At 43.5% G+C, this 27,520-nt stretch overlaps 1 protein-coding gene across 10 annotated transcripts in view; it reads left to right on the top strand.

Moving 5' to 3' along the window:
* The window catches only part of S1PR2 (sphingosine-1-phosphate receptor 2), a 70,462-nt gene that overhangs the window by 15,800 nt on the left and 27,142 nt on the right, over positions 1-27,520 (top strand). For 2 of the 10 annotated variants that reach the window (XM_081938991.1, XM_081938993.1), the window contains exon 2: positions 24,973-25,093. The exons of 3 other annotated variants lie outside the window; for them this stretch is intronic. The gene's annotated coding sequence lies outside the window, so the exon portion shown is untranslated. Of the gene's footprint in view, positions 1-4,764; positions 4,784-7,945; positions 8,087-24,972; positions 25,094-26,437; positions 26,527-27,520 lie in introns of those variants that run through there. 5 more of the 10 variants (XM_081938992.1, XM_081938990.1, XM_081938989.1 and 2 more) reach the window with 5 other exon arrangements.

Below are 27,520 nucleotides of genomic sequence, written 5' to 3'. Positions count from 1 at the left end.
GGGGGGGCAGTAGCAAATTAGCCGATCACGCCGCATGATCGGTTAATTTGCTACTGCCCACGCGGCGTGATCGGCTAATTTGCTACTGCCCGCCCGGCTCCCCGGTTAGATTTTTGCTGGGAGGGGGAGGGGGGAAGCTCCTTAGCCTCCGTTTCTTTTTCTGCCTCCTCGCTTCTCGTCCCCGCCCGACTTCAGGATCCTCCCTAATCATTGTGGGTCGAAAAGAAAAAAGGGAAAGGGGCGCTTGTTTTGAAGTGCCCGAGAGGAGGGAGGGGAGCGGGCGCCCGGCACACAGAAGAGCCGCATTAAAATGTGTAAAGAGCCACATGTGGCTCGCGAGCCGCGGCTTGCCGACCACTGGCCTAGCTCATAAAGCCCATCTCCATCTCCTTTCTTCCAGCATATACCCTTCTCAGTTGCCTGTAAAAATGCACTAAGAGTCCATATAAAGGGCCTGAAGAAGATGGTACCAAACAGCCTTTATACTGACATCAGACTCAAGCTAGCAGCTTCCAAAGGTGTGAAATCTAAACATTTAGGCATAAGGTTTATATTTGACTGCAGTCAAATCCCTTAAATAAATAATCTTTCATTACCAAAAGCTTAATGCATTTGGAATTTAGTTTTCCGATCTTGAGATTTAGCTGATCCAAAATATGGAATGGAGTGAAACATAATTCTCCTTAAATTTTCCCAGAAGTGCTCTGTGTTTTCTTAAGAATTTGGGATTTTCATAATCAAAACCAAATCTATTCAACAATATGTTACACCTTTTCTCTCTGTCTCTGGCATGCCCTCCATATCTGTCTCTGGTATTGCTGCCTACATGGTTTCAGCTTGGGATCATCTTTCCATGGGGGCAACTGTCCTATGATGGGATAATACTATCTTTGGAATAGAAGAAAAGTTGTTGCATTCTTTCCATCAAACAAATCTACCAAAGGTCATCTCTAGGCTCTATGTTTTGTTACAGTTAGAGGTAGTATATACTGTATATTCTGTATTCCAGGAGGACACATGCATTGGACATTGGATTGGGAAAGGCTCTTGTGACATTTGCCTATGTCCTTCTTCCTTCCAATCTGCCTCATTTCCATTGAAAGTCATCTTTCCTGAGCCTGCAGAAGTACCACTATCTATGGAAGACATAAGCCAGTATCTGGGCAGTCCCACTCCAGTACATATAAACCAATACACAATCCAGATGAATTAATGTTGTAAGTTACAACTGATGAAGGTGCCCTACCTTTGGGCTGTTGTAGTGTAACATTTTTCAAAGAGACCCTTGACTGCAAAGGCCAGGTAAATAAGTAAGGATTATGGGATGAGAGTCTTACTAGTGAATGCTTCTCTTCATGCAAGAGAAAATGTGGAGCTATTACAGTAAGTAGGGAAGGACAAGACTAACTACTACCCTCCATGTCACATAGATTAGCCTGATAATCCAAGGTGCTGTTCTAGGACTTCTAGGATGATTGCTTTGCAGGTTTAATATGTACATTTTTGGATTTCAGTCTTGTGAATTTTAGCATCTCAATGTGACTCCCATCCCCTTCATGTTAGACGGTGACCTGTAGAAAGCCACTCAACCCCTGGTATGCCCAAATATGGGAGGGAGCATACAGCTTCTCTTTTCTGTCTATTGGCTCACCCTAGGAGCCATCCAGGCAGAAAGTCTTTTATATGTTGCCTTGTTACATTTGTGTTGCTTAATGGCTAATACAACTGCCTAATATGTAATACAGCCCAGGTTCAATTCCCAGTAAGGGTATGGCTAGCTGATGAGAGCTACATAGCTTGAAATAGATCTATACTAGTCTCCCTTTATTTATTTATCAGCACAAATGCAACATTATATATATATATATATATATATATATATATATATATATATATATATATATATATATATATATATATATATTTGTTTTCGTAGATTTTCACGGGTGTAGGTATGCTGGTTTTGTTGTATTCGGGTCTTTTCCCGTGTAAGGTTGAGATTGTCTTTGCAACGTTTCGGCAGGATCACACCTGCCATCTTCAAGCTGTGGGCTTAAATATTTTTTCCATATTTGGGCGTACCAGGGGTTGTAACACACATACATACATACATACATACATACATACATACATACATACATACATATGTTTGAATGCTCTTATGTCAAGTTGATAATAATATCCCCATAGTACATATCCTGTGTGGCATTTTCTCTTACATTGACCACCAGGAGACAGTAGGTAGTCAGTTTCATTCTTACTAGAAATCATTAGAAGTAGAGGCCAGTCTTATTCTATGGGGTTTAAAACCTCTACCACGAACTGTATTTGTGAACCTTGATATTTTAGATTATTATATAAAATGCATTAGCTTTAGGAGCTGTCTAGATTCTGGTAAAGGACAATCACATAGAATCATGTTTTACACAATGGAAACTGAGGATGAGAGACGTTACTGGTTTAGAAGTTTCTGTATATTTTTATGACTGAGCTTCGATGGGGAATATGTGACTTCAAGTCCAACAGAAACCCCCATACTAATGTCCTGCAGGTTTCGTTGTCAACTGGCTCTTCAGATGCTGTAGGTCCACCAGTTTTTTAGACTGTCTCACTAGGATTCAATTCCTCTTCTGCTATGGACCCGTGAATAAAAAGTCAAGAAGAGAAAGAAAGTGTATGTATGGTATACCCCAACGAGGCTGTCGAAGTGATGTCCCGGTGTTTGGAAGCCGTCGGGGTCTGGATGGGGGACAACAGACTCAAACTCAACCCCTCCAAGACTGAGTGGCTGTGGCTACCGGCACCTCGGTTCAGCCAGCTGACCCCATCGCTGGCCATAGGGGGCGAACAATTGCCCCCTGTGGAACGGGCGCGCAATTTGGGCGTCCTCCTAGATGCCCGGCTGTCAATGGATGACCATGTGGCAGCCGTGGCAAGGGGGGCGTTCCACCAGGTTCGCCTGGTGCGCCAATTGCGCCCCCTTCTGGACCGGGACGCCCTACGCACGGTCACTCATGCACTGGTGACGTCTCGCCTGGACTACTGCAACGCTCTCTACATGGGGCTTCCCTTGGGACGCGCCCGAAGACTGCAGCTAGTCCAGAACGCAGCCACGCGGGCTGTCATGGGGAGTACTAAGTACTCCCACGTAACACCACTCCCGCGCGAGCTGCACTGGCTGCCTGTGGTTTTTCGGGTGCGTTTCAAGGTTTTGATCACCATCTTTAAAGCGCTCCATGGCACAGGACCTAGCTGCCTGCGGGATCGCATCTCTCCACACACATCCCTGCGGCCAATCCGCTCTCACAGGGAGGGACTTCTCCTGGTGCCGCCCACTAGGCAATGCCAACGGGAGGCGCCAAGGAGTAGGGCCTTCTCTGTGATGGGCCCAACCCTCTGGAATGACCTCCCCCCCGACATTAGAACTACCACCGACTTCCGCTCCTTCCGACAAAAATTGAAGACACACCTGTTCCGATTGGCTGGCCTGGCATAATCATAACTGCTACCTCCTGGCAAACATATTTTAATCTGGTATTGTAGGGAATTGTTTTTTAAAATTTAATTTTATGGGATATTTGTTGGGGTTTTAAATTATTTACTCAGCTGTACAGTTCTTTAAACTTTTTATCCTCCTTCGTATCTATTTATCGATTTATCTATATAATAATTTTAATTGCTTAATTTTATAATTATTTATATGTTGTATTTCTAATATGAACTGTACACCGCCCCGAGTCCCTTTCGGGAGAGGGGGCGGTCTATAAGCGCTCAGTAAATAAATAAATAAATAAAATATACTGTATCTCTGTGTTTTTAGGCGACAAAAGATTACAGTCCTGCTGAGTGAGATTTCTATGGTGGTATGATAAGAGGCTTCAGCTCTTTGCTTCTCCCATGATGTGAGAACTGAGGTTGCATTAAACTAATTTATTCTATTTGTAGGATACTTTTCTTGCATAAGATGATGCATATTTCAGCTTGTGTTGAGTTATAGTGTATGAAGACTGGCATTTATTTTCAGCAAAGTTATCTTCAACATACAAGCATGCACAGAGGGTTACCACATTCCTTTGCAACACCAGTCTATCACTTCTGCTCTTCTTGTAATCGTCCCTTGTGCTTAAATGTGCAAAGTCATATGAAGTTCCCTGTTGGTCTTGCCCTCTGGTGTGCAGGGCTGTATACACAATTAATGGCTGGCTGCTTGTACCGTTGGAGCAAAGACAGCAATCTCTGCTATGGCACTCAGGCTTCACTCATCTTTTAGTTGGGCCGTGTGCTTGCTTGTTTGCTAGACTAGTGTATTCAAGTTACTTCTCTTGCTCTCAAATTGTGTTCCACTTCTACTTTGGCTTGGTGCTCAGATATTTTTGAAAACACTTGCTTACTTTTTCTCTCTTAAATTCCGTTTCAGCTTTGTTGAGTCTAACATTCTTCCAAACATCTTAACTTTGCTGGCTTTTTCTGACAGAATGTGGCAAGATTGCTTTCTCTGGCTTGAAATGCTCTTTTCCTGGTTTTTTTAGTAGTTGATTCTCCACTCCAAAACAAGTCTTCCTTCTTGCTGCTGGTGACTCAACAGCCTGGAGCCATAGGCTGGGACGTGCCTGAATATGATTTTTGGGCTGGCTATGCTGGTACATCTTGGCATTCTGGGTTAGTGCAGTTATTTTACCCGGTCACGTTGCTTGTGACCAGCTGGTTTCTTCGCTGAGTAAGCCGCTTTCTGGGTAGGACAAAACCAAGGATCCGAGACCTGTCTGAAGAGTCCTCTATCAAAGTAAGGTTGGAAACATTTGAAGATTTGAAGGGGAGAGGGAGGGGTGTCTTTGTTCCTAGAACTGCTGCAGTTTTGTGAGCCAAAGTTGTAAAACTCCTACTTTCAGATGGATCAGAAAGCACTGATTCTTTTCCTGCCCCTCAATACAATTGTCTGCAATTTTTTTAAAGTGCTTATAAATAAGTTTATAAGCACTATCTCCTCCATCCAAATGCATTTAATTGTTTTATGATTGTATTTTTATCTGCATTGACTGTACACCGCCCTGAGTCCCTTTTTGGGAGAGGGGGCGGTCTAGAAATCCAAGAAATAATAATAATAATAATAATAATAATAAAGTTGCAAGTAGCCATTTGTATGATGCCTTTGAGGATCATTACCACCACTCCTTGCAGGTGCAACTCTCAGTAAGATGAGGATGATGTACAGTCCGCACCATATCGGTTTTCCTTATATAAGCACAAGCAGTGTCAATAAGTGACTAGCATCCATAGCCTGTTGGTATGTATGAGAAAGTGTCTTATATAATTCAGCCTGTAGAAGAAGTGTGTGGTGCATTGGTTGATTTGATATTGCATGCATGGGAGTAGGTGACTTGCATATGATTGACAACCTCCCTCACCCCAAATAGTTCAGAGGAATCTTTGTAACATAGCTGTACCGGAGAAGAGAGGCTCCTTCTTTTGCTATTGTACAGCCAATCCTATGTTGCTCTCCCATATCCTTGGATTTGGCATTCTTTCTACTTGAGATCCACCAGGATGCCAAGGGGTGAACAGAGGTTCCTTCTGTCCTATGTGTGTCTTTAAGTAAAATTAGGCAGTCTCCATAATTTCAAACAATGGAGTGTACACATGTCCCTCTTCAAAACTATTAGGGTGTTTGGCACCTCTGAAGCTGCCGAATTTAATTTTTTAAGAATCATAGTTGGAAGGGGCAGTGTAGGCCTATGAAGGCATTCCCTCACTCAGTTCTGGAATCCAAATTAAAATATTCCATACAGATCAATGTGTAGACTTTACTTTCACATATCTGGCGAAGAGGAATCCACTAGTACTCCCACTACTACTCTGGGTTGTTTTTCCTATCCTCAAGTGTTCTTATTGTTAGGATTTATTTTTTTCTAAAATTCAGCTGGAATTGGACTTCTTCTAATTTAAGTCGAATGTTTTGTGTCCTGCATTGTGGAATGAGAAAAGCCTTGTCCTTCTATGTTGCAGCCATGTGAGGAGTGCTAATTTATCCTATGTCAAACATCTTTTCTCAAGAGTAAACTTTCTCAATACCTTCGATCTCTTTCTATAGTTCTCTGATCAATTTACCTATTCTTTGAACCTATTCTAATGTCTGTGAACACTTCTTAAAGCATGATGCCCATGATTAGCAACAGTAATTGAAATGTCTGGCCAAAGAAGAATGAGTGGAATAATTGTTACTCATGATTTGGAAATGATACTTCTTTTAAGGCAGCTTAAAGTAACATTCACTGTCATTGTAGCCAAATCACACTTTTAGGTCCTATATAGTTTGTAGTCAGTTATCTTTTTTGCAAGCAATATTAATCTTTTGATCACATAAGTTTCCTAAGTGAAGAATTTCACACTTCCTCCCGTTAAATGTCACTCAGTTACTTTCATTCCATTTAACCAGACTACCAGATTATCATTAGTATTATGTGTGGGTAATCTACAGTTGTCTCAAAGGTGCTTTTTGAAAAGGCAACTGGACTATGGTTTTTTTTTTCCCCTTGAGGAAAAAGAAGACGTTTCTCTTCTCATCCAAGAAGCTTCTTTTTTTTTTCCACTTCACATCTTCTTTATCCTCAAGGGGGAAAAATAGATAGTCCAGTTGCCTTTTGAAAAAGTACCTTTGAGACAATCGTGACCTGGATGACTGAGAATCTCCATAGATGTAATCTATAGTTAGACTCACAGTCTAAGACTGGTTCACTACACGGTCAGCCAGATGTTTAGGCTGGATTTGGCATTTTTATCCACCCAAGGACTTATACATATTGTAAGCTGTTCCAAGCAAAACTGCCATTTTCAATTGATTGAAAATAATTTTGTCAATGCTAGTTCAAGTGGTGCTCTAGAAGATTTGGGATTGCACCCAAGGTGCCTATTACTCTTATTATTTTGCCTTTTAGAGTATTAGTTATCCAAGCTATGTTGTATCATCTGCAAATTTGACAGGCATTTCCTCCAACACTTCATCTAAATCAGGGGTGTCCAAACGTGGGAACTTTAAGACTTGTGGACTTCAACTCCCAGAATTCCCCAGCTGGGGAATTCTAGGAGTTGAAGTCTACAAGTCTTAAAGTTCCCACGTTTGGACACCCCTGATCTAAATCATCAGGAAAACAATTGAACAGTAGAGGAGTGATTGTTGTGGCACTCCATTCAATTCCTGTCTTCAATTTTATATAGTTCTGTTAATCTGCAAATTTTGAATTCTTTTAATGTTTTTAACATGATTTTTTTTAAAAAAGAGATAAACTAGTCTGCAAAAGACTAGCTTCAAGCATAATTTGTACTTCAGCAATGTCTTTGGGACTCATCTAGAGCCCATTTCTTTTCTTTTTTGGGGGGGGGGGGTTCTAAAAAATGAAATAAACTCCGGAGTTTGGTCAGCCTTTTGGTGCCACTCGCCACCTAGAACCATTTTGTGAGTGCCCATATAATTCTCACAGAGTTCCATATATGATCAAGAATCTCAAAGGTGGGTTCCCTGCTTTAAGGTCAAAGTTGGCGGATTCTTATTTGATCTTCCGGATTTTGAACCACCTTAGAAGCCTTCTTATTTTCTTTAAGCATCCATGAAACATTTGTATACTCTTCAGATTTGACTTGATTCTAAGGACACTAACTAGCATCCTATGTGCTGCTTGAAAATGTAGGTTGCTTCTCGGGGCTCTTGTATTGGCTGACACAGGACCTTGCCATCTGACATAAGATCACCCTTGTCCTCTCTAATATTTGCAATTGCAACTACAGACTGGAACAAGTTTGTTTACTTTAACGTTTAGCAAATCATGCTGCAGTTAATCTCAATTATTTTGATTGCTTTAGTTTCAGGCCTGTGCTGTGTTCCCAATAATTGCTTCTTTTATTGCTTTTTTCATAGAACTATTTTGTTACTTATGTCCTCTCTAAATTACAGACCTGAAGCTTGCACAGAATACTCTGAACATGGTAAAATTGGGCTTTGGTTGCGCTTATGGAATGCCAAATGTATCCAAACTGACGGGTACAGTCCATACTACTATCTGGGAATGCTGCACTTTGCAAGGGTTCAACCAAGGTGGGTAATTTAGCTGACACTTACAAAAGTATTGTAAAAGCCTTGATTGACCAAAGCGATGTTGGGTGGCAAATATAAATATGGGCTGATCTGTCCACAGATTGTGACTTGGAATGTAGGAGGAGTAATGGGGAAAGAGCATAAGCCAACAAATGGAAGGAGAGAAAGAAAAATATTGTGTCTCTGTGAAATTAAGGGAATGGGGAGCAGAAGTCTTCTTAACTGTTCATGTATTTTTCTAAACTAAGTGGCTAATGCACAAGCCCAAGAAAAGGGGTAACTTCTTTAAAGGGCAGCCAACAGATGGAGAGAGAATTTATGCTGGATTTTTGTCTGGTTCACATCTGAATGCTGCCTCTCATTAGTCTGATCTTGTAGGGTAGAGTTGATGAATACATGCAGGGAAGTGAATGCTATTCATAGAAAAATTAATTTCCAACATAATGAATAAAAAGTGGGCACAGCCTTCCATAAGGGGAAACCTCTTGGAATAAAACAAAAATGATTATGTGATAGAGTTCCACAGAAATGTATAAAATTACAGTAATGGAAAATATGAAAAAGGATGCTTGATGGAATGATTAACGAAAAGAGGCTGTTAGTAAGAAAAATGCATATACAAAAATGACTAATGCAGTGACAGAGAAAAAAGATATTTGTAAAGCATAAGGGCAGAAAAAAAGATAGTTGCGAAGAATGTAGTCAATGACAGCAGAGGAGCAGAGAAAATGCAGAGTGCTTTTGGTTAAAATAAAAAAATATTTTGGGAAATACTCTAGGCAAAGAGGTCTAACCCAGGAGCCCCCACTAATTCCATCAGTGTGAATTGAATTAAAATGATGAGATGATGCGGGATGTACTGTAACTCAAATGAGGGAATTTTTGAAGGAGTCTTTTAGAGATTTATGTGGGAATGACTTGTCAAAGAATGTTTAAAACAAACACTATAAATGTTAGCCTTTAATGAAAAAAAATAGTGAGAGTATTGAGAAATGATAAGGCTACAGGTGGAGCTGGTATAACTGGAGAAATGTTTAAATATGGATGTGGTTTGCTAACTTGAGTGGCATGACTTGTACAACACGTGTAAAGACTGAATCTGTATCTGATGCTTGGAAGAATCAATTATTGTTCCCATGTACAAAAGAAAAGTAGCAAAAGTGAAAAAACCCACAAGAGTGATTTATTATGTTAATTGTATTTAATATGTTAATTGATTTACTGTGGCAATAGGAGCTCTGTGTCACAGTGGTTAGAATGCAGTGTTGCATGCAAAAATGTGCCGACTGCCAACAGTTCAATTCTGACCGGCACAAGGTTGACTCAGTGTTGTATCCTTCCAAGGTTGGTAAAATGAAGACCCAGATTGTTATGGGCACTGTGCTGACTCTATAAACCACTTAGAGAAAGCTGTAAAGGACTATGAAAGCTGTAAAGGACTCCCGAGTCCTTCGGGAGAGGGTGCGGCTAAGAAATAAATATTTATTATTATTATTATTATTATTATTATTATTATTATTATTATTATTATTATTATTATTATTATATAAATCTAAGGGCTATTGCTATTGATATTAATTGTGTCTGGGAAGGCATTTAGCAGTTGTCTGATCAAAAAGTATGTGAAGAGAAAATGAGTAATATTTGGGGCATGCAGGATGGAAATCTGTGCAGGTGATATTTACTGTTTATAGCATAGTTGTTGGTTTAGAAAACTATGTAAACAGATGAATAGAATTGAATGATAGAATATTTTTTTATGAATTTGAAGTGGAGGATAAGTTGCTGAATTGAAGAATGTACAATGAAATTCATACAGAAATAAATAAATAAAATGATTGGTCAGTAGTTTACATTGAGCAGCCAGTGCAAATAGGTATAATACAAAAGTGTATTTGTTTTTACAAATGTATAAGGAATGCTTGTGTTTAAAACCACAAGGTGTGTTGGTTGGGTATGTGGATATGTACATACATTTAATAGGCAGTAAGCATAGGATGCTATGTTTTTCCTTCAGAAACTGATTGATATGCTAGAGCATTTGATGCAACCAGAATTATGGATCTGAAAATTAATGTATCAAAAACCAAAGCAGATGTGTTGGACAGGGAAAATGCAGTGAACAAGCATCATTTAAATATAGATGGCAAATACCAGAGCACACCAGCCTCTTGAGAACAGTTTCATTCAACAGGTAGGTCGGACTTACCTTCCAAAGAAGAAATTCAAGCTAACCAAATTAGTCTTCGGTGATCTGATATGCTATCTCCCAAGTCATTTCTACATCCTTAGCATTTAGAAATGTTAAGCGATAGGAAAATCAGCCTGGCATGTAAATCAGGTGAATTTTGCTCTGGGCATGTCCCTTGACACAGTAATAGTCTACTAAGTGGGAATCTAATTCTGTAATAGCACTTTCCCCTATGGGCCATTGCATTTCCTGGGACTAAAGGCATATAAATTTAATAAATAAATAATTGAACCTTTATGATCAGATGTATTTTGCCCGAGTCCTCCACTTCCCCTGCCCTCATACCAAATGTTTTCAGATGCTGGTAAGATTAGTGTTACAATCCATCTTTGGCTGCTCAGACATTTGTTGTGCAGAAGATTAAAAAAAAATCATTCCAGCAGTTTTTGTAATGGAAAAAGTGACCGTGTACAGTATTCAGACACGTTGCCAACCATTTTCAATGCAATCCTTGTAGTAATTTGTCACTGCATTGAAAGTTTTATGTGAGTCCTTTTTACCCTGTAACACTGACCTCTGTAGGCACATTCTGTTTTCAGTCACTGCTCTTTTAACAGTTTTGAGTTCTGCTTGGCATTTAACAAAACCCATTTTTCTGTACCCACAACAGTGACGTGCAGTCAGGTGAGGCAAGTGAGGCACAGCCTCACCACTCTCATCATGAAAAAAAAAAGTAAAAGGAAAAAGCTGAGCTAGTTGCTGCCTCACCGTGGATGACTCTGCTTAACCTCACTGGTGCTCTCCCTCCCCAAGTGTAGTGACTTCCTCCCCAGGCCCCCATTCATTTCTCTCTCTCACACACACAGCTGGATAAAACTATATAAAAATCGAGCCCAGCTTCACTGATTACAAGTTTGAAAAGGCAACGTGGCTCCACCTGCAATCAAACTACACTTGGGGAGGGAGAGCACAAGCGAGCACTGAGGAGACCACAGGAGGAGGCAGGAAGCCAGGCAAAGAGCCATGCTGTAGTACACACACTTTCCCCCAGCCTCTTTCTTTTGGAAGGCTCAGATCGGCTCCCCTCCGGCTTCTCTGCCTCTCCTCTCACCCCAGCCTGCCAGCAGGAGGTGGTGGGTGGGTTTTATTGTGTTCCAGGCATTTCCCACCGACAGCAGGCTGCATTTGCAGTGGTGGAGGTGTTTGGGAAAGGCAGCAGGGGAATGGGGGGGGATGGCAGAGGAGCTGCTTTCAAGCCACTGGAAAAGATATCCAATCCAACTTTTGTGGGGGGGGGGGGTTGTTTGAGAGTGAGTGAGAGAGGAAAGGGGTAGGAGAGATAGTCCAATCCAACTTCTGTGTGTGTGTGTGTGTGTGTGTGTGTGTGTGTGTGTGTGTGTGTGTGTTTGAGAGAGGGGGAGGAAGGGAGAGAGGGAGGAAGGAGGGGAAGGAGAAGAAAAAGAAAAAGAAAGAAGGAGCAAAGGAGAAAAACAAATGCTGTCGCTTCAAATTGGAACTGAGCATGCCTGGCTGTGGAATTCTGGGAGTTGAACTCCACAAGTCTAAAAATATTTGAAACTCAGCACTGTGTCAGTGCCTCACCAGTCATAAACCTCACCGCACGTCACTGACCCACAACTATAATGTTCATTTATTAGATTTTTATTCCACCTTTTTTTTAATCAATTCAAGTTGGCATACATACCTAAATGTTCCAGCTTCCCACAACAACCTTGTGAGGTGGCTTGCACTGAGTGACTATTCTGAAATCACCCAGCTGCCTTTCATGCCTAAGGGAAAACTGGAACTCGTGATCTCTTGGTTTCTAGTATAGCATCTTAACCTCTACACCAAACTGGCTTTAGATCCTTTGGGGCAACCTTTTAGAGAATGAGAACTTTATTGATATGGCTGATATAGAGAAGTACAGAGCAATGGTATTAAACAGATACGCCTATATCAGGTGTATGGCTTGAAGGACCTTGGATTTTCCATTTCTTCTCAGTTCTGGGAGATGGGGAGGGTGGGTGGAGCTTCTCCATAGTGATGGGGAGGAGTATCCAGACTGGATTAACCTTGTCCTCTCATTGATTGGACTGAGTCAGATAAGCTCTTTGGGAATGCCCACTGGTCACCAGGTGCTACCCAGTTATTGACTCAGTCCACTCACTGGACGGTTGACCATTCTGGATCTCCAGCAATTTAATAGAATTTAAAGGAAAAAAGATTTGGACCCACGAATTTTGCCTCCCAGCACCGCTCTTTAGCCTCCCATCTGCAAAGAAGGACCGCCACAAGCTGCCCTGGCCACTGAGTGAGACTGGAGTCACTCAGTGAGGACTTTTGCTGGGCAAGCAAGGAAGAGGGCACAAGCCTCCTGGAGGCAAGCCCTGCCGCGGAGGTTCTACAAGTGCAAGAGCGCTCTGGCGCTCCCCTCAGGGTCGAGCGGCGAACCGCGGCTTTTCCAAGTGCTGCAGAGCGCCCGCGCTACCTCCACGTGGCCAGATGATCACAGGGAAGCCAAAGAAGAAATCCCTGGCCACAGTGATGTCGGAAGGAGGCAGGAATCCAGCGGCAAGGGCACTCGGCAGCTCCAAAGAGCCTCAGCAGCTCAGTGAGCACTTTTAAAAGTCGCGCCCTTTCTTTCAAGCCGCGTGGCGCCATTTTGAAGCCGGGAGGACCCACGTGGTCCAAGATGGCAGCACCCAACAGCTCCGAGGAGGGAGGAAGCCAGGCAGCTTCAAACCCGGCCAGCAGCCCCACTGGAGGGCCAGAGGAGCATTCACCCAGGTCAGTGGCCCTCTCAGAGACTGCCCATAGGAGGGGGGGAAGGAAAGGCTAAATCCAAACAGAATCACCTCTCCCCCAGGGCAGATCCAAAGGAAGGGGGGTCAGAAGCCTTCCAAGCCTCCTTCCAAGTACGAGAGGCGAAGGCATAAGACCTTGGAAAGGCTCTGCAAGAAGGCAAGCAGCCACAAGAGCACCCCAGGCATGGGCACAGAGGGGAAGACTCCAGGGACTCCTTCCCCCGTGGGAGCCATAGAGGAGAACCCAGCCATGCAGGCTAGGACCCCTATAGACACCTCTGGCCTTTGGGGCTCTACTCAGGGGGGGAAGCCCCCTCCCTTTCTGCAGTGGGAGAAGCCCTGCCCACAGGATCTCCAGGCCTGAACACTCCTCCGGCACAGGGAGGCATGGGCCAGCCCCCTCCCATAGGGGCACCCAATTTCCAAGAGATGATGATGAGGGCCTTTCAGCAATGCATGGCATGGGCATTCCAACAGCCACAGCCACAGGGGGCCCCTCCTTCCCCTCCCAGGGCTCCTGACTACCTGGATGTCCAGGAGGAAGATCTTCTCAGTTCCTCAGCCTCATCCCAGGAGGACAGCGACCTGGAAAGTGAGGAGGGAGAGATCAAGGAGAACAAGCTGTCTGATGATGAAGGCATGCCGCCTCCCAAGCCTACATTCACCGGGTTGTTCCAGCCTTCGCTGTTCAAATCTCTGCTCTTCAAGGCCAAGACAGCAGCCAAGCTGGGCAACAAAGCTACAGAGGTTCCACCTCAACGCCAGGGCTTCTCAGCAGAGAACATTTTTGATGAGCAGGCCATTGAGGCTGACACGATACCTATGCCCAAAGCCTTCCTCGACCTGGTCAGGCGCCAGTGGGCATCCCCCACTTCGGGCCCTTCACCTTTATCCACTGAGATGGTACAGACACTAGCACAATCCTCCATCGACGCTCCAGTCGTGGCTCTGCACACGACTACCACTCTGCCAGGGGAACCAGAGGATGCCCTAAAGTTGGAGGACAGGAAGGTGGACCTCACCTTGCAGAGGGGTCATCAGGCGGCCACTTGGGCGGTGAAAGTAGCCACCATAGCCTCCTTCATCAACCGATCATCCTTGCTGTGGCTGCAGGAACTGCAGCAACGCACCCCCATAACAGATGTCCGATCCCATCAGTACATCAACAAGCTGGTGGCGGCCATCCAATTTTCATCGGCTGCCACCTTAGCTGCAGCCAGGTTTGCTTCCAGGGAGATCACTTCTTCGGTGGCTTCCCGCAGACTGCTGTGGCTACGACATTGGCAGGCAGACATCTGTCACAAGTGGTGACTGGCATCAGCTCCCTTCACAGGGGGCGCCCTCTTCGGACCAGCACTGGAGCCGTTCCTGATCGAGAACAAGGACAAGAGGAAGATCCTTCCCACCGCCCCGAAGAAGGGCAGCTTCAGGACGGCACCGTACCCCAGACGTTCCTACTCCCGGAGTCAAGACTCTGGGTCCTTCTTTCGGGGTCAGGATTCCTTTAGGGGATCAGAGGCAGGGTACTCAGGGAACAGGCAGTTCCAGGGAGGTTTCTCTGCCAGGCAGAGATACCCAGACAGGCAACAGAGAGGCAGGCAGCAGAAGCGGCCCTTTCGAGGGGGTGGAGGAGATGGAGGGGGGCGCTCCTTCCGCAAAAACTAAGTCTAGGTCCAACTCTCCACCCATCGGGGGGCGCTTGGCATACTTCGCCGACCGCTGGGACCTCTCCTCCGATAAGTGGGTGCAGGATACCATCAGGCATGACCTTTGGCTAGAGTTTCTTTCCACCACCCCCCCAAGCTTCTTCCGAATATGTCCAGTCTCTAACAACCCGACCCGGAGGTTGCTGATGCAGGAGGCCATCCAACACCTGTTGGAGATCAGGGCAATCCAGCCTGTGCCTCCAGAGCGACAGGGTCAGGGTCAAGAGGACTACTCCATCCTCTTTGTCATTCCCAAGGCCTTGAGGGGCTGGAGAGTGATCCTGGATCTAAAGCGCCTGAACCGCTCTATTCGATACAGGAGGTTCAAGATGCACTCTCTGCACTCTATATTGGAAGGGTTTAGGCAGGGGGATTTTCTAACATCTATAGACCTCACAGAGGCCTACCTGCACATCCCCATTGCCAGAGAGCACCGTAGATATCTCAGATTCTGCTACCTGGGGCACCACTTTCAGTACCGGGCCCTGCACTTTGGGTTGTCTTTGGCCCCTAGGGTATTCACTAAGGTCATGGCGGCTCTGGCAGCAAAGCTGAGACAGGTACCTATATGTATTCAATGTTACCTAGATGACCTGTTATTACTGTCATCTTCCTTTGAGGGTACCCTAAGGGACTTAGATATCACTATGAAAGTCCTGAGAGACCACGAGTTTTCGGTGAACTTGGCCAAGAGCCACCTCCACCCCTCTACTAGCCTGATCCACTTAGGGGCCCTAATAGATACCCAGGCAGGCACGGTCTATCTGTCACCAGGAAGACAGATAGCCCTCAGACAGCTAGCCACCTTGGTAGCCAGGGAGCATAGGGTATCCTTAGCCATCCTTTCCAAACTGCTGGGTACCATGGTCTCAGCCATCGGCATCGTCCCGTGGGCTCGCCTCCACACCAGAGTTCTCCAGTGGTTCCTTTTGCCTTTCCAACGGAGGCGCGTGAGCTGCTCACAGTCCAAGGTACTTCTTCCAGCAGAAGTCACTCGCTCCCTGTCTTAGTGGAAGTCCCCAGCGATCACAAAGGGCGAGACCTTTTGGACACCAGACTGCATAACGGTAACAACGGACGCCAGCCTGAGTGGGTGGGGCACCCATCTGCAGGCTCATATGGCGCAAGGACATTGGACTCAGGCGGAGGGGACTCACAGCATAAACTGGCTGGAGCTCAGGGCAGTCCGCCTGGCCCTATTACACTTCCATCGCTCAGTCAGGGGCCTTCACATATTAGTCCTCACAGACAATATCACCACCAAGGACCACATAAACAGACAGGGGGGGACCAGATCGAGGGCTCTCATGCAGGAGGCCAGGCGTCTGGGGCTGTGGGCCGAGAGGAACCTCCGGTCTCTGAGGGCAGAGCACATAGCGGGGGTGGACAACACCAGAACCTACTGGCTCAGTCGGGCCGAGGTGGACAATGCAGAGTGGAGGCTGCAGCCGGCGTTCTTCGAAGAGATGGTGGAGCGCTTCGGACACCCAGAGGTCGACCTGTTCGCTATTCCGCTCAACACCCAGCTCCCGAGCTTCTTCTCCAGGTACCGGACACAGGGGGCAGAAGGGGCAGACACTCTCTGGTGCCCCTGGCCCAGGGGTCTACTGTATGCCTTCCCGCCCTTACCCCTGATCCCCAGGGTCATACGGAAGGTCCTGCAGGAGAAGGCGGAAGTGGTTCTGTTGGCCCCTCACTGGCCCCGCAGGCCGTGGTTTGCAGATCTCCAGTCTCTGTCAGTGGAGAGACCCTGGAGAATCCCCCAGGAGAAGATATCCCTCAGCCAGTGTTTGGATCTGTCCTTCATCCCCAAGGTGTGCACCAGCTTCCATCGAGCACAGGAACTGATCTTGCCCAACTTCTGTCCAGACCCTTCTCACCCTTTAGAGAAGAAGTGGCACACTCTGGACGTAAAGAGGGCTCTGAGGATCTACCTCAGGAGAACCAGGCCAAGCAGGAAATCAGAAGCCCTGTTTGTCTCCTTCCAGCCGGGGACTCTGGGAAACAAGGTAACCTCCGTCACCATAGGCAGGTGGTTGCAAAACTGTATTGGCACTGCCTAACAGCCACAGGGCCTGCCTACGCCAGGTCGTATCACAGATCATTCTACGCGGAGCTCAGCTACTTCCACGGCGTGGGCCACGCAGGCCTCCTTGGGCGAAATCTGCAGGGAAGCCATGTGGGCTTCCCCCTCTTCCTTCGTAAGGAACTATAAATTGGACTCCTTTGCCTCGGCAGAGGCCTCTTTCGGCCGCAGGGTATTACAGGCAGTCCACACGTCTCACCAGGCATGAGTTGGGGGCATGGTGCCTCGGGGGTCTCCCTCCCTAGGGATGTGTAGGCTTTGGTATGTCCCAGTCTGGATACTCCTCCCCCTCACTATGGAGAAAGGGCGTTGGTACTTACCTGATACGCCTCTTCTCATAGTGGGTGAGGAGTATCTGGCCCCTCCCTGACAGTGTTATGTTAATAAAGTGTTATGTTGGTTGTTTACAAGGTATGTTGATGTTTAAACCAATCAAAGATAATAACTGGAAAAAGAGTCTGGAGTGAATGGTGCAACGAGTCAGATAGAGTTCTTCGCCGATAACTGGGTAGTACCTGGTGACCAGTGGGCGTGTCCAAAGGGCTTATCAGTCCAATCAATGAGAGGACAAGGTTAACCCAGTCTGGATACTCCTCCCCCACTATGCGAAGAGGCGTATCAGGTAAGTACCAACACCCTTTTTCAGTAATTGTAAACAGAGGCAGCACCAGCAGGATCCACAGAAAGGATTTCAGTGTGTAAAAGTGTATCCTTCTGTGTATCCTTCTCTGTGTGTTCATGGGCTATATTGGTTCTTTCAATGCAATGGATTTTTGCAGTAAATGTATCATCCAAATTTTAATACCAAAAACAGGAATAAAATTAAACTACAGCAGCTGAAAGATACTGAAATTAGAAGATCTAGTCCTGGGACTTTTGAATGAGCAAAATCTAAGGAAATTCTGATCTTGGCCATGATTTGTTCTGCTTGTTTTTTCAAATTTTAAGAATTTTACACTGCTTTGCTGCATAGGGCTGTAAGCAGTGCATAAAACAGGAGTAATAGCAATGAAGTACCATAGTTTGAAATGAAGTACCTAATTCAATGAAACAAGTTTTCTAGTCCAACCCCCTGCTCAGGCAAGAAATCCTATACCACTTCAAACAAATGATTATAGAGCATTCTAATTCCTACTGTTGTATTCTCTTTTTATTTATTTTTTATTTTTTCCATTTTCCGATAGGTTGGGCTAGACACTCTTATTCTTAAACACTATCTATATGAGAAGGTTTTTTTTTTCCCTTTGCATCCTTCAGTTTTTGGCAGCTTTAAGAGCCAAAGAAGCACAGCAGTTATAAGTATGACTAGCTTGGAGACTAGTTCATCTATAGCAGCAATTCTTAAACATTTTGATCTCGGGTCTCCTTCCTAAATTTAAAAATTATGAAAGATTCCAAAAGGGTGTTCATTTGTGTGGATCACGCAGTAATTTATCAATAAAAATTAAAATTAAAATTAGTGTTAAAAATTAAAGTTGATGCATTTTAGAATATGTATTGAACCATGTAAAAATGACATTAAACCCATTAGATATTAATATAAATACAATGTTTTTCGTGACTTCATTTTAATGACTATATTTAGAAAAAGCAATGAGGAGTTCCTCATGTTGTGGTGACCCCCAACAATAAAATTGGTGTCTTGGTTCCTAAGACCATCGAAAATATGTATTTTCCGATGGTCTTAGGCGACCCCTGTGAAAGGGTCATTTGACCCCCCCAAAGGGGTCCCGACCCACAGGTTGAGAACCACTGCCTCAGAGGGTCTTGGGGGAACCCCCGGGGTCCTCATACCACACTTTAAGAAACAGTAACCTACAGTATAGCCACAATGTAGATAACCCATCTCTCTCTCTCTCCCCCTCTGTCAGTTTCCCAGCCTACAATAATCTCAGAATCTTTGAGATTAATGTCAAGAGCCTGCCTTTCTTACGTTGAAGGCAGAATAAACCCAACAACATCCATGAGAAATGTGGATCAAAAAAGTGAAGAGGTGGCCATAGCAATGCAATCAAAGCCCTGTGCCTTTTGATCCTATATGTAAATATTTACTGCTGCTCAACTGGAGTCTGATAATTATTTGATGTTTTTATACTTCTACTGTCAGCAAACCAACACTTTAACCAAAAGGCTGAATAAAAACAGGAAATGAGGTCTAGTGCAGAGGTTTGGAACCTGTTATTTTAAAAAAAGATGATAAAATATCTGATTAAGAAACAAAGCTCTAGTACTGTAATAGAAAATTGGCTTCATCAGAGTGATTTTCCCCCTTAGTCTTTCATCAACTTGCCTATCAAATTTTTGGGAAAATCTACAGTTCCATGGGGTCCAATTTGAAAACCCTAGTCTTGTGTTAGCCCCCAATGTAATTGTTCTAGTATTTCAGTTGTAATAAGCAGGATTTTTTCATGATATCTTAAGTAATTACAATTTAAAAGTTCCATTCTGAAGCAGAGCAACCTTGGGTGAGTGAGGTCTTAGAGAAATATTGCACATTTGAAAGGAATACAAGTAGCACTGCCTTTAAAAAAAATATCTTCCTCTTCTTAAAATAAGCATACATTTTGTAAATAAAGACTGCTGTTGTCATATCAGAAATTGAAAACCTTTTTAATATTTTTAAAAGCCTCAAAGATGAATCACTCCTCAAAGTAAAACAAATGCATCAACTAATCCTATCCTAGCTTAAGTTTGTGAAGTATCTGTGAAAAGGAATAAATGTTGAAATGTGTGATGGCATCATCACACAAATAAAACATCTTACAGGCTTGTATTGAATATCACACTGCCAGTACATGTCAACTGAGTGATGAAGTCATGAAAATGCTTCTGACTACGGTATTAATATGTACATGAAATATATATATTTCATACACACACACACACACACACACACACACACACACGAGAGATGTGTGTATCAGAGGTGGTATTCAACAGGTTCTGACCAATTCTGGAGAACCGGTAGTAGAAATTTTGAGTAGTTTGAAGGACCGGTAAATACCACCTTTGACTGCCCCCGCCCCCATCTATTCTCTGCCTCCCGAGTCCCAGCTGATTAGGAGGGAATGGGGATTTTGCAGTAACCTTCCCCTGGAGAGGGGAGGGAATGGAGACTTTACAATATCCTTCCCCTGCCACACCCACCAAGCCACGCCCACAGAACCAGTAGCAAAAAAAATTGAATCCCAGCACTGGTATGTATATAGCAACTTACCTGGACTTGTTTTATAAGTAAGTTCTTGAAACAGGATTGACTTTCTGTAGCATTGATTGTTTGTTTAATTCAATTTCTACAGCCACCTAATCAGTCAATGACTCTGGGCAGTTTACAATTCAAAAACTATATTACAATTAAAAATATTGCAAACAATTTAAATCAGTAAAAACACTGAACACACCCAGATTAAATATACATAGCAGCCAAGTTAGTAATACAGCCCAAAACACATTCAGCAGCCCAGCCATGGGAGCCTGGCCAGGTTTATAGGGCCTTATGAAAAGGTAACAGGGTTGGGGCCATTCTGATCTCCAAAGGGAGGATTTTCCATAGAGCAGGGGCCACTGTAGAAAAAGCTCATCTTCTGATCTCTGCAAGCTGACGGGATCTGCAAGCATGCCCATTCTGCTTGATCTAATTGGACAGGTAGAGATCCTTGGAAAAAGGCAATTCCTCAGGTATTCTGGGTAACGTTTATTGCTAATTTATTGCTCAATTTCTGATGTAGAAATTGAGAATAGTGCCAATAATTGTGTCACTATGGAAGGTTGGCCTGTGCTTTTTCAAACCTCATTAACTATGGATGAAGTCACCAATATTGCCCTAATATCAAAACTCAAATGTAGAGGTAGTCTTCGACTTACAGCTACAATTCGGCTGAAAACTTCTGTTGCTAAGCAAGACAGTTATTAAGTAAGTACTGCCCCATTTTACAGTCTTTGTTTGCCGTAGTTATTCGGCAAATCACTACAGAATCATGCATTCATTAAGCGAATCTGGCTTCCCCCACTGACTTTGCATTCCAGAAGATGGCTGGGAAGGTTTCAAATGATGATCACATGACCCCAGGACAGAGCTACTGTCATAAATACACATGCAGTTGTCAAGTGCCCAAATTTGGATCACATGCCCATGGAGATGCGGCAACAATGGTAAATGTAAAAAAAATGGTCACAAGCCATTTTTTTCAGTGCCATTGTAACTTCAAACAGTCACTAAACGAATGGCTGTAAGTCAAAGACTGTGTGTAAAATAAAATATAAGGCAAACTCATTTTTCAAGAACTTTGAAGCCTTTGCATTAATCCGTATCTGCACATATATCAGTGAATGACTTTGTGAAAGAATATGGACAGGAAAGGAAAGTACCACTTTCTGTCTTATTCCATCCCTCAGCCACATATTGGAGACATTAGAGCTGTGAAATAATAGCGGTCTCTGCTTCAGAAAAGTTAAAACTAACATATAGGTCAGTGATGGCGAACCAATGGCATGCGTGCCACAGGTCGCACGCGGAGCCATTTGTCAGGGCACGCGAGGCGCTGCCCTGTCAGCTGGCCAGCGCGCATGCACGCGCTGGCCAGCTGAGTTCACCTTTTTAAAAGCCATTTTTCGCCCTCCCCAGGCTCCAGAGGCTTTATAGGAGCCTGGGGAGGGTGAAAAGAGCCTCCCCCGCCCCCCCGGAGGCCCTCCGGAGGCTTCAGGGACCGTCCGGAGGCTTCACTGAAGCGTTCGGAATGCTTAAAACAACCCTCCGAGCAAACCAGAAGTGACTTCTGGTTTCGTTCAGAGGGTCGTTTTAAGCGTTCCGAAGGCTTCGGGGACCGTCCGGAGGCTTCCCTGATGCCTTCGGAGCGCTTAAAATGACCTCCGGTTTGTCACTTCCGGTTTGCTCGGAGGGTCGTTTTAAGCACTCCAAAGGCATCAGCAAAGCCTCCTGACGGTCCCTGAAGCCTTCGGAACGCTTAAAACGACCCTTTTTAGTCACTTCCGGTTTGCCCGGAGGGTCGTTTTAAGTGTTCCGAAGGCTTCAGGGAAGCCTCCGGACGGTCCCTGAAGCCTCCGGAGAGCCTCTGGGGGGGCGGGGGGGCTCTTTTCGCCCTCCCCAGGCTCCTATAAAGCCTCTGGAGCCTGGGGAGGGCGAAAAAAGCATGTAAAAATGGGGGGGGGTCGTGCGTTGTGCACGCATGCGCACGGGGGGGGGTCGCGCATTGCATTATGGGTGCGGCACGCCCGCACACGACCCCCCTGCGCTCCCCCCACTTGTGGCACGCGAGCCAAAAAAGGTTCGCCATCACTGATATAGGTAGTCCTCAATTTATGACCACTCATTTAACAACCATTTGAAGTTACAAGAGGACTGGGAAAAAGTGATTTACGACTAGTCCTCACAGTTATGACTGTCACAGCATCCTGGCGGTTACATAATTGAAATTCGGACACTTGGCAATCTGCACATAGTTACAAGGGTTGCAGCATCCTTGGGTCAAATGATGGCCATTTGTGATCTTCCTAAGAGGCTTCCAACAAACAAAGCCAATGTGGGAAAGCCAGATTTACTTAAGAACCACAGCGATTCATTTGTCAACCATGGCAAAAAAAAGGTGGTAAAATCAGGCATGACTCACTTAACAATGGCATCACTTAGCCATGAAAGTTCCAGTTCCAATTGTCATAAGTTGAGGACTACCTGGATCTAAAGTCTGTATTTATATGTAGAAAATCTGGGCTTACATGTAAGTGCCATGCTAAGAAATCACCTCTTCTTCTGAAGTTGTCAAGTAAGTACCGTGGAGAAAAGGAAGAATTTGGTAACCAGATGCTCCAGATCTGTCCTGCTAGGAAATGTATCTATCATTTAGAAGTCTGGGTACCCAGAAATCAAATAGAGTTCAGACATGTAGAGCTTTGGGTTCATCACTCACCATTCTGCAGAAGGGACTTTTTCTTGCCTTGTATGCCAAATGGGTAGATGATACTGATCAATTTGGAAACAAGTTCAGTAGACTTGCCCACTTCCACAGTTCTGTGGCTGTACTATCAAATTCCTTCTGGAGGTCGAATTCCCACAAAATGTCATTACCCAATGCTCAATGTTGGCCTACCAAATGAGAAAAGGCTTTATCTATCCCCTTTCCCCCCACCAGGGTTCCTCTATTTATGGGCCACATAGAGAGAAACCGTAATTATTGGCTCCTGAACTCTATAACTGTTACCACCTTCCTAACATTTCTGAACTACTGGAATAGCTGCAGAAGGTGCATGTTTTTAATAGCTTGGGTGTTAGGGAGCTTACAATCTAATCTACATTAAAGACAGGCATCAAGACTTAACTGCATTTGATCCTTATTATAGGAAATGCAAATGTACAGTACAGTAATTCTGTTTAGATTGGCATGCAGCCTGTTAGCCTTCTTAAGATTTTTGAATTACATTTTTATGAATTTGGACAATTATTGTATTGTGCATTTGGACAACTTGCTCATTTATACTGAAGGTTTTGCCCTCCGTACTGAGAATATCTGGCGCATTGCAGTTATGACTTGCTGTCCAGTTTCAACTCAAAAAATGTGTCTTTCATCTAAAGCCTGGTTTGGATTATTTGGACCATTGTATTTTCTTGAAATAAATTGAGATGGGTCCAGCTAGTCTTGAGTCTATTTTGTTTTCTTAGAATCTGAAGTATCAGGGACATACAGTATATTCTTAGCTTTTCCTATTTTTATTGTAAATTTGTTCTTAATCTTGATTCAACTTACTAAGAAAGTGTTTCACTTACATTTAACAGATTTCTTCTTGCACACTTGTTATGCCTTTACTACTCTACTCTTTACTACTCTATCTCCTCTGCTTCTTCTCATACTACAGTGCTGCTACATATATCTATGAGCAACAGATTTTGTCAAACTTCCTTTATTGTATTGAGATTCTACCTCTCTCCCTCAATCACACTGAAAAACAGAGAATATGAATGCATCTTTAAACAGCACCGTCTTTGCTATATACAGAAATATAGTTGGCTCAATCTTTTAACTCATGTTCAGTTTGTTTATAACAACTCAGTTCATACATCTACTTAGATGTCATTTGTTTAGGCCATCTATATTACCGCCTACTCCTGCTGGAAATACTTTCAGGTCTTCTGCCATTCCAGAGACCTCATTTTCTCCAAGTTATTTATGAAGGATCAATTGGACCATGCAAAAGCCTGTTAACTATCATCAACATTACCCCCTGATGATGATGGAGACAAGCCTGGTCTGGTTTTGTACCATTTTTTTCCCCTTAGAGTTTAGGCTGTCTAAAGAGATGGGTGCCAATCTTATGGCATTTTGTTGGCAGCTTCTAGGCCTGGAATGCTTCTCCATACCCCATCTTGTATATGAGGTGCATATTGGATTACAGTATTAGATCAATGAACCAGAAAACATACAGGAACAACTACCCCAGCCAGATGCATTTGAGGACGTCATCCTGGAAAAGGCTGCTTGTTTTTGTGAAGTGGTGGGAGCTAAGATCAGAAAGCAGGGGCTCTCCCTCATGGTGCCTATGCTATAGAACAGCCTCCCTCTAAAGATTATAAGACTGACCTCCTATTCAATGCTCTTCTGGACATCTGCTTTCAAAGACAGATTTCCTGGAGGGCCTTTGGCTACCTATTTTTTTATGAGTAGGTTTTACAATGATTGTCTCGGATATATTGTGCACTGTGTTTTTATTGTTTTTTAATCATTGTGGAAGTTTAGCATGCCATATATATAGGCCTGATATATGATCATGTCTTTCCTGTCTGCAACAAAACAAGTTACCTACTCCATTCCATGTCTGTGAAGCTTCGGCCTTAAGCAGGATCCTGATACAAAGCCGAGTGTCAGGGACTTACTGTGGTACCTGATACAAACTCTGTCAAAAAGGAAATCTGGGCTTTTCTTTTCCTTCTACTAAACCTTTAAATAAATTATAGATCTGGTCTGCTTTGTGCACTCTTAGTGAATTGCCACCAAAATATGTGTGGCTCTATTCAGCTACTACAGCATATAAAAAGAATATTCCCACCATTGAATCAAGGTATTCCTTACTTCTGGGTGTCTCCATAGGCAAAACGGGCTTGTTCTTTTGAACTTCAATCCTGATGTGTACCTGAATCTGCAATGCACCGCTTCTAGGAGACAACAAACATGGGTGTGGAGAATGGAGCTGCCTCCTGCTCAAAAGTATGTAAGTAGTAGCTTCTAGCTACCTCAGTCCGCAGTTCCAAGGGCTTAGATAAGGGCATTGGAAATATTTGGAAAATGTGGTTCCAATAAAGCCGTTGCTATGTGGCATTCATTCCTGGAGACAAAGTGCTTATGTTAGGCTCTTTCTCTTATGTGCTATGGAAACAGCAGATGATCCCCTGCCAAAACTTCAAAGGAAGGAGCATGGAAAATAGTTGCACACACCCATTTACCTATTTTGCTAGTATGAAGGAGTGAACAAAGCATAGTTACTTTCCTGAAGCATTTTTGCCGCTTCGGTCAAGCTGGGAATAACTTTTAGTGAGCTGAAGATCGTTTACACTCCTTTGGGAAGGATTTCTCCCTCAGTGTACAATGACACTTTGGCAAGTTGTCAGAGCTTGGAAACCTGCGAAATGGTGATGAAGTGTTGGCCAATGGTAAAAGAATATGCATCTGTATACCATTCAGAAGGTAATGCCTCCCCCACACCAATTTCAGGGTTTTTAAATTGCCAAAGGTTGTTGATAAAAGAGCTTTCTTGCAGCTCTTTATTTTTTATTTGTTTCTAAGAGCCCTAGAGTCTTCTGTTCTTCCTAATATTGTATTTTTTTCCAATGCCCCTTGTTTTATATTATATTTTTCTGATGCCCCCTGTTTTCTATTATATTTTTTCTGATACTTCCTGTTTCATATTGCATTTTTTTTATGCTCCCTGTTTCAGGAATGCATTTCAACATTCAGTTTCCACCCTCCTCCTCCTCATTTTGTTACTCACTTTTTTTACACTTGATTTTAAAAATGTTAATTCATCATCACATGTACCCAAATGACATGTGTATATAAAATTGCCATTACAGTATGTAAAAGGTATCTAGAAAGCCATAATGGTCTATTTTTAGTAGAAGACATTGCTGGTTTTGTACAGCTATATTAGTGAAAAAGTAAGGAGAAAATGGCTGATCCTGCCAGGGGTGTCCAAACTTGGGAACTTTAAGACTTGTGGACTTCAACTCCCAGAATTCCCCAGCTGTCCGGAGGCTTGCTGGGGAATTCTGGGAGTTGAAGTCCACAAGTCTTAAAGTTCCCAAGTTTAGACACCCCTGCTGTTGGCTATTCAGGGTGCAAAATGCATCTTATGAGCCTCAAATAACTCAGCTCTACCTCTTGCAACCCCAAGAACAAGTTCCCTAAAATGATCACGGCTCCAAATTTTGGTCCATTTAGAATATGATGACTTGATGGAAGTTAAGATGCAAAGTAAGTTTTTCAGAGACATTAATTTCTTTCTTTTATCCCTGCCCCAAATCAAACTAACTTTGAATTCTGTCCCTATGTACTTTAGCGAAGCCTTTGAAATTCCATGCAAAAACCAAGAACACCTCAAACTGACATACTGCACAGTATACCTCAAGCTAAATACAATCCAAAAAGGTGTGTTATTTTATCAGATGCTACTATTAATCTTCTTCATCTTCTCTTCCCACTTCTATCCACACATCTTTTCCTTCTACATAGCTTTATCACTCCCAGTTGGGTTTCTGTTCCTGTTTTTAATCTGATTTAGAGAGGAGGTGCTGATCTAATTTGTATCATCCCTAATGCCTGCAGGAGGCATGGTATATGTATATGCAGATGTCTACATCTGTAGTTAGGCATGGTCTAATCTGGAATGGAAAAAGTATTTGGGATGAAGACAAGGAAATAATGGGGCTTCTTTCTCTGTGTATATAATCAGTTCCCAGATAGAATGGGCTTGAGTCTTGGGAGGGTTTGAACAAGATCTTCTTTGTATTGTCATCTCTAAAGCAACTCTAGAGGAACAACTTTGTATGGAAAAGTCAGAAGGTTTCATATCTCAAGCAAAGCTAAATTAGGTAAAAGCAGACTCTTAAGTCTGCAATGGACTGCAAGAGATAAATAGGATACTATCGCTATCAAATGATGATTCAAAACTTAACAGAACAAACTTAAATTTCTTACTCAGGCCTTTTGTGACTCACATTGCATAAATGATTCTAAAGAAAGGATAAGGTGCATTGCGTGATCTGACAAATCCTTTAAAAACCTGCCAGTCATAAACTCATTCAGTTACTTTAGAAAAACATATTGTGTCAGCTTCAGTCTACACCTCAACACCCACTCCTCTACCCTCTAGCCTGCAAAATAGCAATAATATTGTTGAATAGTTCCACAGTATTATGATAAATCCTGAAAACATGAGTAAATTGGAAATGGCTGCAAGCACTTGAACACTTTCACTCAGGAAAGCTTCTCTCCTGTTCCTAAACAAACTCTGGGTTGTTTTTAAAGAAGCAAACAGAGAGGAAAGCAATCGGGTTTAGTTCTTGGCATTAAAAAAAGAAAATCTGACATGTGATTGCCTGATTTGGATGTTTTATTCTAAACTTGAAAGGCATATATTGGC

This window comes from Natrix helvetica, assembly GCF_964273705.1.
Source record: "Natrix helvetica genome assembly, chromosome: 1".
NCBI classification, from domain to species: domain Eukaryota; kingdom Metazoa; phylum Chordata; class Lepidosauria; order Squamata; family Natricidae; genus Natrix; species Natrix helvetica.
This window is presented reverse-complemented; position numbering and strand designations above follow the sequence as displayed.